The sequence below is a fragment of the Narcine bancroftii genome, chromosome 3 (genome assembly GCF_036971445.1).
Source record: "Narcine bancroftii isolate sNarBan1 chromosome 3, sNarBan1.hap1, whole genome shotgun sequence".
Taxonomy (NCBI): domain Eukaryota; kingdom Metazoa; phylum Chordata; class Chondrichthyes; order Torpediniformes; family Narcinidae; genus Narcine; species Narcine bancroftii.
Genome location: NC_091471.1, coordinates 321,504,361 through 321,521,067, shown reverse-complemented (window position 1 = coordinate 321,521,067; position 16,707 = coordinate 321,504,361). Strand labels below are relative to the sequence as shown.

At 27.8% G+C, this 16,707-nt stretch overlaps 1 long non-coding RNA gene across 2 annotated transcripts in view; it reads right to left on the bottom strand.

Annotated features, from left to right (window-relative positions):
* The window catches only part of LOC138759088 (uncharacterized), a 169,420-nt gene continuing 152,713 nt past the window's right edge, over nucleotides 1-16,707 (bottom strand). For both annotated transcript variants that reach the window (XR_011354633.1, XR_011354634.1), the window contains exons 3-4: nucleotides 1,886-2,121; nucleotides 1-1,110 (exon numbers count right to left, since the gene is read on the bottom strand). This is a non-coding gene — a long non-coding RNA (uncharacterized lncRNA). The remainder of the gene's footprint in view (nucleotides 1,111-1,885; nucleotides 2,122-16,707) is intronic.

Sequence of the window (16,707 nt, the reverse complement as noted above, 5' to 3'; positions counted from 1 at the left end):
TTTAAAATTGATGAAACGACAAGCTTTATTTACAAGTCTGCGGAGTTGGACTCAACTGGCTTCACGCCAAGTCAAGCCCCGATACATGCAGTGCATTGTTTTATACCTTTTTTTGTTTGGGCTTCGTCTTCTTTTTCAAAATCATCCTAAGTACACTTGCATTTGTAATTATCATGTTTGTCACGTATACTATGAATTCTACACACACTAAATTCTGTTTCCCACTCTTTTTATCTATCTTTGGCTCCTACATGACTTTCATGGTAAGCTCCCTGTTTATTTTGGCTTCCCCTTTTATGATTAATCATCACATTTTAACTTAAGTCCTTTTTAACCTTAATTCTCTATCTATAACAATCCACCCCTTTCTTTCTTTAAAATGTGTGTATTATTTGTACATGGGGACCTTAACTCAGGGAAGAGAACCATCTTCTGATAAATCAATTTCGTGCTGAAGTAAAATTCTAACTGGGTCTCCCAGGCCCCCTGGTTGCATGGTCTGCATCGAAATCACTAGGCTGCGCAGACAGGGAATAAGATAGGGCAAAACAAGCAGGAGGAACAAAACACCCCCGATGACCCACATTACTTCCCTCTTTCTCCATACAAGGGGTATATGGATTGTTGGGTGGTATTTTCTGACCAGCATTTCTTAAGAATGGGAAATGAAATGAAATTACCCTCCTTTCTTTCCCAAGTGCGGTCCTGAAAAAGGACTACTGTGTCTCTGCACTTCTTACACTTCAGACCTGACAAAGACATAGGCAAACCAAGACAAATCAAAGCACATAACAATAACATTGTCAATCAAGTCTTTCTGCGAAATCGCAAAGTAAGAAGTTTGTCTCCAAGAACACGTCCAATCTGAGTCCGTATCAGGGTCCTGAGGCGCCTCTACAGGTCCCTTACATCTGGATGCGTGCGTCCACCCCTTCTCTCTTGTTCGTACTGCAGCCTCTGTAGTCAAGAGAACTTGGAATGGACCTTCCCACTGTGGCTGGAGTTTTTCAGTTTTCCAGGTCTTGATGAGAATCCAGTCTCCCGGTTCCACCTTGTGTAAAGAAAAGTCTAGAGGCGGTGTTTGTGCCAATAGTCCCCACTTTCGTAAATCTGTAAGAGAGCGTGACAGTGCCTGTAAATAGCTCCTAACAAAAATATCCCCTTCCCCCAAGGTGGGACACCCCTCAACTGTACTCCAGAAGGGAAGCCCAAACATCATCTCATAAGGGGACAACCCCACATCCCTGCGTGGGGCAGTACGAATTCTCAATAAGGCCAGGGGCAGACACTTTATCCAAGGCATTTTAGTCTCCACCATTAATTATGTCAATTGCGTCTTTAGGGTTCCATTCATACGTTCAACCCTCCCTGAGCTTTGTGGATGCCAAGGGGTATGCAATTTCCAAGAGACCTGCAATGCATCACAAATCAATTGCTGGACTTTGGAGCAAAAATGTGGACCCCTGTCTGAGTCTATAGAATCCATTATACCATATCTGGGGATCGCCTGCTCTAGGAGGAGGCGAGCTACTGTAGAGGCTGTAGCATTTACTGTTGGGAAGGCTTCAACCCATCGGGTAAAGTGATCTATCACCACCAACAGATACTTCCATCTTTGGACTTGAGGTAACTCTGTGAAGTCAATCTGGATTCTTTGGAAGGGGCGTATGGCCAACGGTTGACCTCCCATGGTACTCGTCCTCATTACCTTCTTATTAATTCTTGTGCAGATGTGGCACGACAGGGTCCCACGACAGGGTCCTCACGCCACAACAAAGGCTCTATACCTGATTTATCGTTTTATAGTTTTTTTTATCCCGTCATGACCGTTACCTGGGTGGTCTCATCCGTCAATCCCACACCACAATCGTAAGTCGTCACTTACCGGTGTCTTCCTGGGGATTGAACCGTCACCCCTCTCCTTTTCGTCTTGTCGTGTCACCTTGTCCGGATACCACTCGCTCAAGCCGCCCGAGGCGACGAGCAAGGGATTAGGAGCCGCTGAACTCAGCGGGGTGCACCACCTCCGATGTCCCTCTTTCTCGCCTCCTCCCACGGCTGGAGTGTAGATCCCGGACGAGTCCCCAATTGTCAGAAGTACAAATTCTCACACATGAGTCTCTTTAAAATTGATGACACGAAAAGCTTTATTTACAAGTCTGCAGAGTTGGACTCAACTGGCTTCTCGCCAAGTCAACCCCCGATACATACAGTGATTTTTTATACCTTTTTTTGTTTGTCCTTCCCCTTCTTTTTAACACTGTTTCAATTGGTTAGTTTTTGCAAAATCATCCTGTACACTTGCATTTGTAATTATCATGTTTGTCACGTACACTACGAATACTACACACACTAAATTCTGTTTCTCACTCTTTTAATCAATCTTTGGCTCCTACATGTCTCTCTCTGTGACCATGAAAATCTCTGTTTGTTATAACATTGTCTAGCTGAACTTTTATGGTAAGCTCACTGTCTATTCTGGCTTCCCCTTTTATGATTAATCATCATATTTTAACCTAAGCCCTTTTTAACCTAAATTCTCTATCTATAACACCATGTTTAAACATTTCTCAAAAAAAGCATTTATTTTAATGTTTGTAATTTCATTTTACCATTTATATTGTTCTTTTCAAAATTGACATCTGGATGTGAATTTCCAGTCTACATTTTAGTTGCTAATAGAAAAGTACTTTACAACCTCAGAAAAACGTTTTTCATATACTGTTATCAAGGAAGTTCATAGATGAGAAAACTGTGTGAACATTCGTTTTAGCAGTTATTCTACTTTTTCAAATTCCAATTAAAACGCGTATTTCATTATGTACATTTTCTTTTCTGGTTGTAAACTATATTTTAAAACTTTGTTAAAAGTTTTACAAAATCTATTAAACATGAAAATTCATAGATGTGAAACAGTTTAAACATTTCTCAAAAAAGCATGTAGTTTAATGTTTGTGGTTTCATTTTAACATTTATGTTATTGTTTTCAACATTGAAATGTAGAAGTGAATTTTATTTTATTTTATTTTCTTGTAGAAACGTATTTTTAAAACCTCTGACAAACTTTTTACAAATGCTGTTAAACTGTATACAATGTACTTCATAGCTGAGAAAACTATGTTTAATCTTTAGTTAAAAAACATTTATTTCAATGTTTGCAGCTTCATATTAACATTTATTTCCATGTTTTCAGATTGAAATTTAAATGCGAATTTATTTATCTACATTTTGCTTTCTGCGTGTAAAGTACATTTTCCAACTTCTTTAAACTTTTTACATGGTCTTAAAATTTAAACAGGAAAATTCATAGATGTGAAACCATGTTTAAACATTTCTCAAAAACGCATTTATTTTGATGTTTGTAATTTAATTTTACCATTTATATTGTTCTTTTCAAAATTGTAATCTGGATGTGAATTTCCAGTCAACCTTTCAGTTACTTGTAGTAAAGCACTTTAGAACATCTGAAAAACGTTTTGCATGTACTGTTTACTGTTTACTGTTAACAAGGAAGTTCATAGATGAGAAAACTATGTTTTATCTTTTCCTAAAATGCATTTATTTCAATGTGTAAACATTCGTTTTAGCAGTTATTCTACTTTTTCAAATTCAGATTTAAATGCGTATTTCTTTATGTACATTTTCTTTTCTGGTTGTAAACTATATTTTTAAACTTTGTTAAAAGTTTTACAAAATCTATTAAGCATGAAAATTCATAGATGTGAAACTAAGTTTAAACATTTCTCAAAAAAGCATGTATTTTAATGTTTGTAGTTTCATTTTAACGTTCATGTTATTGTTTTTAACATTGAAATGTAGAAGTGAATTTATGGATCTACATTTTATTTTCTTGTAGAAAAGTACTTTAAAACCTCTGACAAACTTTTTACATGTGCTGTTAAACTGTATAAAATGTACTTCATAGCTGAGAAAACTATGTTTAATCTTTAGTTATAAAACATTTATTTCATTGTTTGTCGCTTCATATTAGCATTTATTTCAATGTTTTCAGATTGAAATTTAAATGCGAATTTATTTACATTTTGATTTCTGCGTGTAAAGTCCATTTCCCAACTTCTTTAAACTTTTTACGTGGTCTTAATATTTAAACAGGAAAATTCATACATGTGAAACTCTTTAAACATTTCTCAAAAATGCATTTATTTTTATGTTTGTAAATTCATTTCACTATTTATATTATTCTTTTGCTTTCTTGTAGAAAAGTACTTTCTTACATGAGCTGTTTCATAGATGTGAAACCATGTTTAAACATTTCTCAAAAAAGCATTTATTTTTATATTTCTAATTTCATTTTACCATTTATATTGTTCTTTTCAAAATTGACATCTGGATGTGAATTTCCAGTCTACATTTTAGTTGGTAATAGGAAAGTACTTTAGAACATCTGAAAAACGTTTTGCATGTACAGTTTTTCTATTAACAAGGAAGATGAGAAAACTATGTTTTATCTTTTCCTAAAATGCACTTATATCAATGTGTGAACATTCATTTTAGCAGTTATTTTTACTTTTTCAAATTCCAATTTAAACACGTATTTCTTTATGTACATTTTGTTTTCTGGTTGGAAACTATATTTTTAAACTTTGTTAAAAGTTTTACAAAATCTATTAAACATGAGAATTCATAGATGTGAAACTAAGTTTAAACATTTTTCAAAAAAGCACTATTTATATTATTCTATTGCTTTCTTGTAGAAAAGTACTTTCTTACATGTGCTGTTTCATCGATGTGAAACCATGTTTAAACATTTCTCAAAAAAGCATTTATTTTTATATATCTAATTTCATTTTACCATTTATATTGTTCTTTTCAAAATTGACATCTGGATGTGAATTTCCAGTCTACATTTTAGTTGGTAACAGAAAAGTACTTTAGAACATGTGAATAATGTGTTGCATGTACTGTTTACATATTAAAAAGGAAGTTCATAGATGAGAAAACTATTTTATCTTTTCCTAAAATGCATTTATTTCAATGTGTGAACATTCGTTTTAGCAGGTATTCTACTTTTTCAAATTCAGATTTAAATGCGTATTTCTTTATGTACATTTTCTTTTCTGGTTGTAAACTATATTTTTAAACTTTGTTAAAAGTTTTACAAAATCTATTAAGCATGAAAATTCATAGATGTGAAACTGTTAAAAATTTCTCAAAAAAGCACTACTTTATATTATTCTTTTGCTTTCTTGTAGAAAAGTCCTTTCTTACATGTGCTGTTTCATAGATGTGAAACCATGTTTAAACATTTCTCAAAAAAGCATTTATTTTGATGTTTGTAATTTCATTTTACCATTTATATTGTTCTTTTCAAAATTGTAATCTGGATGTGAATTTCCAGTCAACCTTTCAGTTACTTGTAGTAAAGCACTTTAGAACATCTGAAAAACGTTTTGCATGTACTGTTTACATATTAACAAGGAAGTTCATAGATGAGAAAACTATGTTTTATCTTTTCCTAAAATGCATTTATTTCAATGTGTAAACATTCGTTTTAGCAGGTATTCTACTTTTTCAAATTCAGATTTAAATGCGTATTTCTTTATGTACATTTTCTTTTCTGGTTGTAAACTATATTTTTAAACTTTGTTAAAAGTTTTACAAAATCTATTAAGCATGAAAATTCATAGATGTGAAACTGTTAAAAATTTCTCAAAAAAGCACTACTTTATATTATTCTTTTGCTTTCTTGTAGAAAAGTCCTTTCTTACATGTGCTGTTTCATAGATGTGAAACCATGTTTAAACATTTCTCAAAAAAGCATTTATTTTGATGTTTCTAATTTCATTTTACCATTTGTATTGTTCTTTTGAAAATTGACATCTGGATGTGAATTTCCAGTCTACATTTTAGTTGGTAATAGGAAAGTAATTTACAACCTCAGAAAAACGTTTTTCATATACTGTTTATATATTAACAAGGAAGTTCATAGATGAGAAAACTATGTTTTATCTTTTCCTAAAATGCATTTATTTCCATGTGTGGACATTCATTTTAGAATTTATTAATACTTTTGGAAATTGAAATTTCTCTGTCTACAATTTCTTTTCTGGTTTTAAACTATATTTTTAAACTTTGTTCAGTTTTACAAAAAGCATTAATAGTTAAACAAGAAAATTCATAGATGTGAAACAAAGTTTAAACATTTCTCAAAAAAGCATGTATTTTAATGTTTGTAGTTTCATTTTAACGTTCATGTTATTGTTTTTAATATTGAAATGTAGAAGTGAATTTATGGATCTACATTTTATTTTCTTGTAGAAAAGTACTTAAAACCTCTGACAAACTTTTTACATGTGCTGTTAAACTGTAAACAATGTACTTCATAGCTGAGAAAACTATGTTTAATCTTTAGTTAAAAAACATTTATTTCAATGTTTGTAGCTTCATATTAACATTTATTTCCATGTTTTCAGATTGAAATTTAAATGCGAATTTATTTATCTACATTTTGCTTTCTGCGTGTAAAGTACATTTTCCAACTTCTTTAAACTTTTTACGGTCTTAAAATTTAAACAGGAAAATTCATAGATGTGAAACTATGTTTAAACATTTCTCAAAAATGCATTTATTTTTATGTTTCTAATTTCATTTTACCATTTATATTGTTCTTTTCAAAATTGACATCTGGATGTGAATTTCCAGTCTACATTTTAGTTGGTAATAGGAAAGTACTTTACAACATCTGAAAAACGTTTTGCATGTACTGTTTACATATTAACAAGGAAGTTCATAGATGAGAAAACTATGTTTTTTCTTTTCCTAAAATGCATTTATTTTAATGTGTGAACATTCGTTTTAGCAGTTGTTCTACTTTTTCAAATTCAGATTTAAATGCGTATTTCTTGATGTACATTTTCTTTTTTGGTTGTAAACTATATTTTTAAACTTTGTTAAAAGTTTTACAAAATCTATTAAGCATGAAAATTCATAGATGTGAAACTGTGTTTAAACATTTCTCAAAAAAGCATGTATTTTAATGTTTGTGGTTTCATTTTAACATTTATGTTATTGTTTTTAACATTGAAATGTAGAAGTGAATTTATGGATCTACATTTTCTTTTCTTTTAGAAAAGTACTTTTAAAACCTCTGACAAACTTTTTACGTGCTGTTAAATTGTATACTATGAAAAGAGAAAACTATGTTTAATCTTTAGATAAAAAACATTCATTTCAATGTTTGTAGCTTCATATTAGCATATATTTCCATGTTTTACATTATCGAACTTTTTTAAACTTTTTACGCAATATTTAAACAGGAAAACTCATAGATGTGAAACTATGTTTAAACATTTCTCAAAAATGCATTTATTTTTATGTTTCTAATTTCATTTTACCATTTGTATTGTTCTTTTCAAAATTGAAATCTGGATGTGAATTTCCAGTCAACATTTCAGTTGCTTGTAGAAAAGTACATTACAACATCTGAAAAACGTTTTGCATGTACTGTTTACATATTAACAAGGAAGTTCATAGATGAGAAAACTATGTTTAATCTTTTCCTAAAATGCATTTATTTCAATGTGTGAACATTCGTTTTAGCAGTTATTCTACTTTTTCAAATTCCAATTAAAACGCGTATTTCATTATGTACATTTTCTTTTCTGGTTGTAAACTATATTTTAAAACTTTGTTAAAAGTTTTACAAAATCTATTAAACATGAAAATTCATAGATGTGAAACAGTTTAAACATTTCTCAAAAAAGCATGTAGTTTAATGTTTGTGGTTTCATTTTAACATTTATGTTATTGTTTTCAACATTGAAATGTAGAAGTGAATTTTATTTTATTTTATTTTCTTGTAGAAACGTATTTTTAAAACCTCTGACAAACTTTTTACAAATGCTGTTAAACTGTATACAATGTACTTCATAGCTGAGAAAACTATGTTTAATCTTTAGTTAAAAAACATTTATTTCAATGTTTGTAGCTTCATATTAACATTTATTTCCATGTTTTCAGATTGAAATTTAAATGCGAATTTATTTATCTACATTTTGCTTTCTGCGTGTAAAGTACATTTTCCAACTTCTTTAAACTTTTTACATGGTCTTAAAATTTAAACAGGAAAATTCATAGATGTGAAACCATGTTTAAACATTTCTCAAAAACGCATTTATTTTGATGTTTGTAATTTCATTTTACCATTTATATTGTTCTTTTCAAAATTGTAATCTGGATGTGAATTTCCAGTCAACCTTTCAGTTACTTGTAGTAAAGCACTTTAGAACATCTGAAAAACGTTTTGCATGTACTGTTTACTGTTTACTGTTAACAAGGAAGTTCATAGATGAGAAAACTATGTTTTATCTTTTCCTAAAATGCATTTATTTCAATGTGTAAACATTCGTTTTAGCAGTCATTCTACTTTTTCAAATTCAGATTTAAATGCGTATTTCTTTATGTACATTTTCTTTTCTGGTTGTAAACTATATTTTTAAACTTTGTTAAAAGTTTTACAAAATCTATTAAGCATGAAAATTCATAGATGTGAAACTAAGTTAAAACATTTCTCAAAAAAGCACTACTTTATATTATTCTTTTGCTTTCTTGTAGAAAAGTCCTTTCTTACATGTGCTGTTTCATAGATGTGAAACCATGTTTAAACATTTCTCAAAAAAGCATTTATTTTGATGTTTGTAATTTCATTTTACCATTTATATTGTTCTTTTCAAAATTGTAATCTGGATGTGAATTTCCAGTCAACCTTTCAGTTACTTGTAGTAAAGCACTTTAGAACATCTGAAAAACGTTTTGCATGTACTGTTTACTGTTTACTGTTAACAAGGAAGTTCATAGATGAGAAAACTATGTTTTATCTTTTCCTAAAATGCATTTATTTCAATGTGTAAACATTCGTTTTAGCAGTCATTCTACTTTTTCAAATTCAGATTTAAATGCGTATTTCTTTATGTACATTTTCTTTTCTGGTTGTAAACTATATTTTTAAACTTTGTTAAAAGTTTTACAAAATCTATTAAGCATGAAAATTCATAGATGTGAAACTAAGTTAAAACATTTCTCAAAAAAGCACTACTTTATATTATTCTTTTGCTTTCTTGTAGAAAAGTCCTTTCTTACATGTGCTGTTTCATAGATGTGAAACCATGTTTAAACATTTCTCAAAAAAGCATTTATTTTGATGTTTCTAATTTCATTTTACCATTTGTATTGTTCTTTTCAAAATTGTAATCTGGATGTGAATTTCCAGTCAACCTTTCAGTTACTTGTAGTAAAGCACTTTAGAACATCTGAAAAACGTTTTGCATGTACTGTTTACATATTAACAAGGAAGTTCATAGATGAGAAAACTATGTTTTATCTTTTCCTAAAATGCATTTATTTCAATGTGTAAACATTCGTTTTAGCAGTTATTCTACTTTTTCAAATTCAGATTTAAATGCGAATTTCTTTATGTACATTTTCTTTTCTGGTTGTAAACTATATTTTTAAACTTTGTTAAAAGTTTTACAAAATCTATTAAGCATGAAAATTCATAGATGTGAATGTTAAAAATTTCTCAAAAAAGCACTACTTTATATTATTCTTTTGCTTTCTTGTAGAAAAGTCCTTTCTTACATGTGCTGTTTCATAGATGTGAAACCATGTTTAAACATTTCTCAAAAAAGCATTTATTTTGATGTTTCTAATTTCATTTTACCATTTGTATTGTTCTTTTGAAAATTGACATCTGGATGTGAATTTCCAGTCTACATTTTAGTTGGTAATAGGAAAGTAATTTACAACCTCAGAAAAACGTTTTTCATATACTGTTTATATATTAACAAGGAAGTTCATAGATGAGAAAACTATGTTTTATCTTTTCCTAAAATGCATTTATTTCCATGTGTGGACATTCATTTTAGAATTTATTAATACTTTTGGAAATTGAAATTTCTCTGTCTACAATTTCTTTTCTGGTTTTAAACTATATTTTTAAACTTTGTTCAGTTTTACAAAAAGCATTAATAGTTAAACAAGAAAATTCATAGATGTGAAACAAAGTTTAAACATTTCTCAAAAAAGCATGTATTTTAATGTTTGTAGTTTCATTTTAACGTTCATGTTATTGTTTTTAATATTGAAATGTAGAAGTAAATTTATGGATCTACATTTTATTTTCTTGTAGAAAAGTACTTAAAACCTCTGACAAACTTTTTACATGTGCTGTTAAACTGTAAACAATGTACTTCATAGCTGAGAAAACTATGTTTAATCTTTAGTTAAAAAACATTTATTTCAATGTTTGTAGCTTCATATTAACATTTATTTCCATGTTTTCAGATTGAAATTTAAATGCGAATTTATTTATCTACATTTTGCTTTCTGCGTGTAAAGTACATTTTCCAACTTCTTTAAACTTTTTACGGTCTTAAAATTTAAACAGGAAAATTCATAGATGTGAAACTATGTTTAAACATTTCTCAAAAATGCATTTATTTTTATGTTTCTAATTTCATTTTACCATTTATATTGTTCTTTTCAAAATTGACATCTGGATGTGAATTTCCAGTCTACATTTTAGTTGGTAATAGGAAAGTACTTTACAACATCTGAAAAACGTTTTGCATGTACTGTTTACATATTAACAAGGAAGTTCATAGATGAGAAAACTATGTTTTTTCTTTTCCTAAAATGCATTTATTTTAATGTGTGAACATTCGTTTTAGCAGTTGTTCTACTTTTTCAAATTCAGATTTAAATGCGTATTTCTTTATGTACATTTTCTTTTTTGGTTGTAAACTATATTTTTAAACTTTGTTAAAAGTTTTACAAAATCTATTAAGCATGAAAATTCATAGATGTGAAACTGTGTTTAAACATTTCTCAAAAAAGCATGTATTTTAATGTTTGTGGTTTCATTTTAACATTTATGTTATTGTTTTTAACATTGAAATGTAGAAGTGAATTTATGGATCTACATTTTCTTTTCTTTTAGAAAAGTACTTTTAAAACCTCTGACAAACTTTTTACGTGCTGTTAAATTGTATACTATGAAAAGAGAAAACTATGTTTAATCTTTAGATAAAAAACATTCATTTCAATGTTTGTAGCTTCATATTAGCATATATTTCCATGTTTTACATTATCGAACTTTTTTAAACTTTTTACGCAATATTTAAACAGGAAAATTCATAGATGTGAAACTATGTTTAAACATTTCTCAAAAATGCATTTATTTTTATGTTTCTAATTTCATTTTACCATTTGTATTGTTCTTTTCAAAATTGAAATCTGGATGTGAATTTCCAGTCAACATTTCAGTTGCTTGTAGAAAAGTACATTACAACATCTGAAAAACGTTTTGCATGTACTGTTTACATATTAACAAGGAAGTTCATAGATGAGAAAACTATGTTTAATCTTTTCCTAAAATGCATTTATTTCAATGTGTGAACATTCGTTTTAGCAGTTATTCTACTTTTTCAAATTCCAATTAAAACGCGTATTTCATTATGTACATTTTCTTTTCTGGTTGTAAACTATATTTTAAAACTTTGTTAAAAGTTTTACAAAATCTATTAAACATGAAAATTCATAGATGTGAAACAGTTTAAACATTTCTCAAAAAAGCATGTAGTTTAATGTTTGTGGTTTCATTTTAACATTTATGTTATTGTTTTCAACATTGAAATGTAGAAGTGAATTTTATTTTATTTTATTTTCTTGTAGAAACGTATTTTTAAAAACTCTGACAAACTTTTTACAAATGCTGTTAAACTGTATACAATGTACTTCATAGCTGAGAAAACTATGTTTAATCTTTAGTTAAAAAACATTTATTTCAATGTTTGCAGCTTCATATTAACATTTATTTCCATGTTTTCAGATTGAAATTTAAATGCGAATTTATTTATCTACATTTTGCTTTCTGCGTGTAAAGTACATTTTCCAACTTCTTTAAACTTTTTACATGGTCTTAAAATTTAAACAGGAAAATTCATAGATGTGAAACCATGTTTAAACATTTCTCAAAAACGCATTTATTTTGATGTTTGTAATTTCATTTTACCATTTATATTGTTCTTTTCAAAATTGTAATCTGGATGTGAATTTCCAGTCAACCTTTCAGTTACTTGTAGTAAAGCACTTTAGAACATCTGAAAAACGTTTTGCATGTACTGTTTACTGTTAACAAGGAAGTTCATAGATGAGAAAACTATGTTTTATCTTTTCCTAAAATGCATTTATTTCAATGTGTAAACATTCGTTTTAGCAGTTATTCTACTTTTTCAAATTCAGATTTAAATGCGTATTTCTTTATGTACATTTTCTTTTCTGGTTGTAAACTATATTTTTAAACTTTGTTAAAAGTTTTACAAAATCTATTAAGCATGAAAATTCATAGATGTGAAACTAAGTTTAAACATTTCTCAAAAAAGCATGTATTTTAATGTTTGTAGTTTCATTTTAACGTTCATGTTATTGTTTTTAACATTGAAATGTAGAAGTGAATTTATGGATCTACATTTTATTTTCTTGTAGAAAAGTACTTTAAAACCTCTGACAAACTTTTTACATGTGCTGTTAAACTGTATAAAATGTACTTCATAGCTGAGAAAACTATGTTTAATCTTTAGTTATAAAACATTTTTTTCATTGTTTGTCGCTTCATATTAGCATTTATTTCAATGTTTTCAGATTGAAATTTAAATGCGAATTTATTTACATTTTGATTTCTGCGTGTAAAGTCCATTTCCCAACTTCTTTAAACTTTTTACGTGGTCTTAATATTTAAACAGGAAAATTCATACATGTGAAACTCTTTAAACATTTCTCAAAAATGCATTTATTTTTATGTTTGTAAATTCATTTCACTATTTATATTATTCTTTTGCTTTCTTGTAGAAAAGTACTTTCTTACATGAGCTGTTTCATAGATGTGAAACCATGTTTAAACATTTCTCAAAAAAGCATTTATTTTTATATTTCTAATTTCATTTTACCATTTATATTGTTCTTTTCAAAATTGACATCTGGATGTGAATTTCCAGTCTACATTTTAGTTGGTAATAGGAAAGTACTTTAGAACATCTGAAAAACGTTTTGCATGTACAGTTTTTCTATTAACAAGGAAGATGAGAAAACTATGTTTTATCTTTTCCTAAAATGCACTTATATCAATGTGTGAACATTCATTTTAGCAGTTATTTTTACTTTTTCAAATTCCAATTTAAACACGTATTTCTTTATGTACATTTTGTTTTCTGGTTGGAAACTATATTTTTAAACTTTGTTAAAAGTTTTACAAAATCTATTAAACATGAGAATTCATAGATGTGAAACTAAGTTTAAACATTTTTCAAAAAAGCACTATTTATATTATTCTATTGCTTTCTTGTAGAAAAGTACTTTCTTACATGTGCTGTTTCATCGATGTGAAACCATGTTTAAACATTTCTCAAAAAAGCATTTATTTTTATATATCTAATTTCATTTTACCATTTATATTGTTCTTTTCAAAATTGACATCTGGATGTGAATTTCCAGTCTACATTTTAGTTGGTAACAGAAAAGTACTTTAGAACATGTGAATAATGTGTTGCATGTACTGTTTACATATTAAAAAGGAAGTTCATAGATGAGAAAATTATTTTATCTTTTCCTAAAATGCATTTATTTCAATGTGTGAACATTCGTTTTAGCAGGTATTCTACTTTTTCAAATTCAGATTTAAATGCGTATTTCTTTATGTACATTTTCTTTTCTGGTTGTAAACTATATTTTTAAACTTTCTTAAAAGTTTTACAAAATCTATTAAGCATGAAAATTCATAGATGTGAAACTGTTAAAAATTTCTCAAAAAAGCACTACTTTATATTATTCTTTTGCTTTCTTGTAGAAAAGTCCTTTCTTACATGTGCTGTTTCATAGATGTGAAACCATGTTTAAACATTTCTCAAAAAAGCATTTATTTTGATGTTTCTAATTTCATTTTACCATTTGTATTGTTCTTTTCAAAATTGACATCTGGATGTGAATTTCCAGTCTACATTTTAGTTGGTAATAGGAAAGTAATTTACAACCTCAGAAAAACGTTTTTCATATACTGTTTATATATTAACAAGGAAGTTCATAGATGAGAAAACTATGTTTTATCTTTTCCTAAAATGCATTTATTTCCATGTGTGGACATTCATTTTAGAATTTATTAATACTTTTGGAAATTGAAATTTCTCTGTCTACAATTTCTTTTCTGGTTTTAAACTATATTTTTAAACTTTGTTCAGTTTTACAAAAAGCATTAATAGTTAAACAAGAAAATTCATAGATGTGAAACAAAGTTTAAACATTTCTCAAAAAAGCATGTATTTTAATGTTTGTGGTTTCATTTTAACATTTATGTTATTGTTTTCAACATTGAAATGTAGAAGTGAATTTTATTTTATTTTATTTTCTTGTAGAAACGTATTTTTAAAACCTCTGACAAACTTTTTACAAATGCTGTTAAACTGTATACAATGTACTTCATAGCTGAGAAAACTATGTTTAATCTTTAGTTAAAAAACATTTATTTCAATGTTTGCAGCTTCATATTAACATTTATTTCCATGTTTTCAGATTGAAATTTAAATGCGAATTTATTTATCTACATTTTGCTTTCTGCGTGTAAAGTACATTTTCCAACTTCTTTAAACTTTTTACATGGTCTTAAAATTTAAACAGGAAAATTCATAGATGTGAAACCATGTTTAAACATTTCTCAAAAACGCATTTATTTTGATGTTTGTAATTTCATTTTACCATTTATATTGTTCTTTTCAAAATTGTAATCTGGATGTGAATTTCCAGTCAACCTTTCAGTTACTTGTAGTAAAGCACTTTAGAACATCTGAAAAACGTTTTGCATGTACTGTTTACTGTTAACAAGGAAGTTCATAGATGAGAAAACTATGTTTTATCTTTTCCTAAAATGCATTTATTTCAATGTGTAAACATTCGTTTTAGCAGTTATTCTACTTTTTCAAATTCAGATTTAAATGCGTATTTCTTTATGTACATTTTCTTTTCTGGTTGTAAACTATATTTTTAAACTTTGTTAAAAGTTTTACAAAATCTATTAAGCATGAAAATTCATAGATGTGAATGTTAAAAATTTCTCAAAAAAGCACTACTTTATATTATTCTTTTGCTTTCTTGTAGAAAAGTCCTTTCTTACATGTGCTGTTTCATAGATGTGAAACCATGTTTAAACATTTCTCAAAAAAGCATTTATTTTGATGTTTCTAATTTCATTTTACCATTTGTATTGTTCTTTTGAAAATTGACATCTGGATGTGAATTTCCAGTCTACATTTTAGTTGGTAATAGGAAAGTAATTTACAACCTCAGAAAAACGTTTTTCATATACTGTTTATATATTAACAAGGAAGTTCATAGATGAGAAAACTATGTTTTATCTTTTCCTAAAATGCATTTATTTCCATGTGTGGACATTCATTTTAGAATTTATTAATACTTTTGGAAATTGAAATTTCTCTGTCTACAATTTCTTTTCTGGTTTTAAACTATATTTTTAAACTTTGTTCAGTTTTACAAAAAGCATTAATAGTTAAACAAGAAAATTCATAGATGTGAAACAAAGTTTAAACATTTCTCAAAAAAGCATGTATTTTAATGTTTGTAGTTTCATTTTAACGTTCATGTTATTGTTTTTAATATTGAAATGTAGAAGTGAATTTATGGATCTACATTTTATTTTCTTGTAGAAAAGTACTTAAAACCTCTGACAAACTTTTTACATGTGCTGTTAAACTGTAAACAATGTACTTCATAGCTGAGAAAACTATGTTTAATCTTTAGTTAAAAAACATTTATTTCAATGTTTGTAGCTTCATATTAACATTTATTTCCATGTTTTCAGATTGAAATTTAAATGCGAATTTATTTATCTACATTTTGCTTTCTGCGTGTAAAGTACATTTTCCAACTTCTTTAAACTTTTTACGGTCTTAAAATTTAAACAGGAAAATTCATAGATGTGAAACTATGTTTAAACATTTCTCAAAAATGCATTTATTTTTATGTTTCTAATTTCATTTTACCATTTATATTGTTCTTTTCAAAATTGACATCTGGATGTGAATTTCCAGTCTACATTTTAGTTGGTAATAGGAAAGTACTTTACAACATCTGAAAAACGTTTTGCATGTACTGTTTACATATTAACAAGGAAGTTCATAGATGAGAAAACTATGTTTTTTCTTTTCCTAAAATGCATTTATTTTAATGTGTGAACATTCGTTTTAGCAGTTGTTCTACTTTTTCAAATTCAGATTTAAATGCGTATTTCTTTATGTACATTTTCTTTTTTGGTTGTAAACTATATTTTTAAACTTTGTTAAAAGTTTTACAAAATCTATTAAGCATGAAAATTCATAGATGTGAAACTGTGTTTAAACATTTCTCAAAAAAGCATGTATTTTAATGTTTGTGGTTTCATTTTAACATTTATGTTATTGTTTTTAACATTGAAATGTAGAAGTGAATTTATGGATCTACATTTTCTTTTCTTTTAGAAAAGTACTTTTAAAACCTCTGACAAACTTTTTACGTGCTGTTAAATTGTATACTATGAAAAGAGAAAACTATGTTTAATCTTTAGATAAAAAACATTCATTTCAATGTTTGTAGCTTCATATTAGCATATATTTCCATGTTTTACATTATCGAACTTTTTTAAACTTT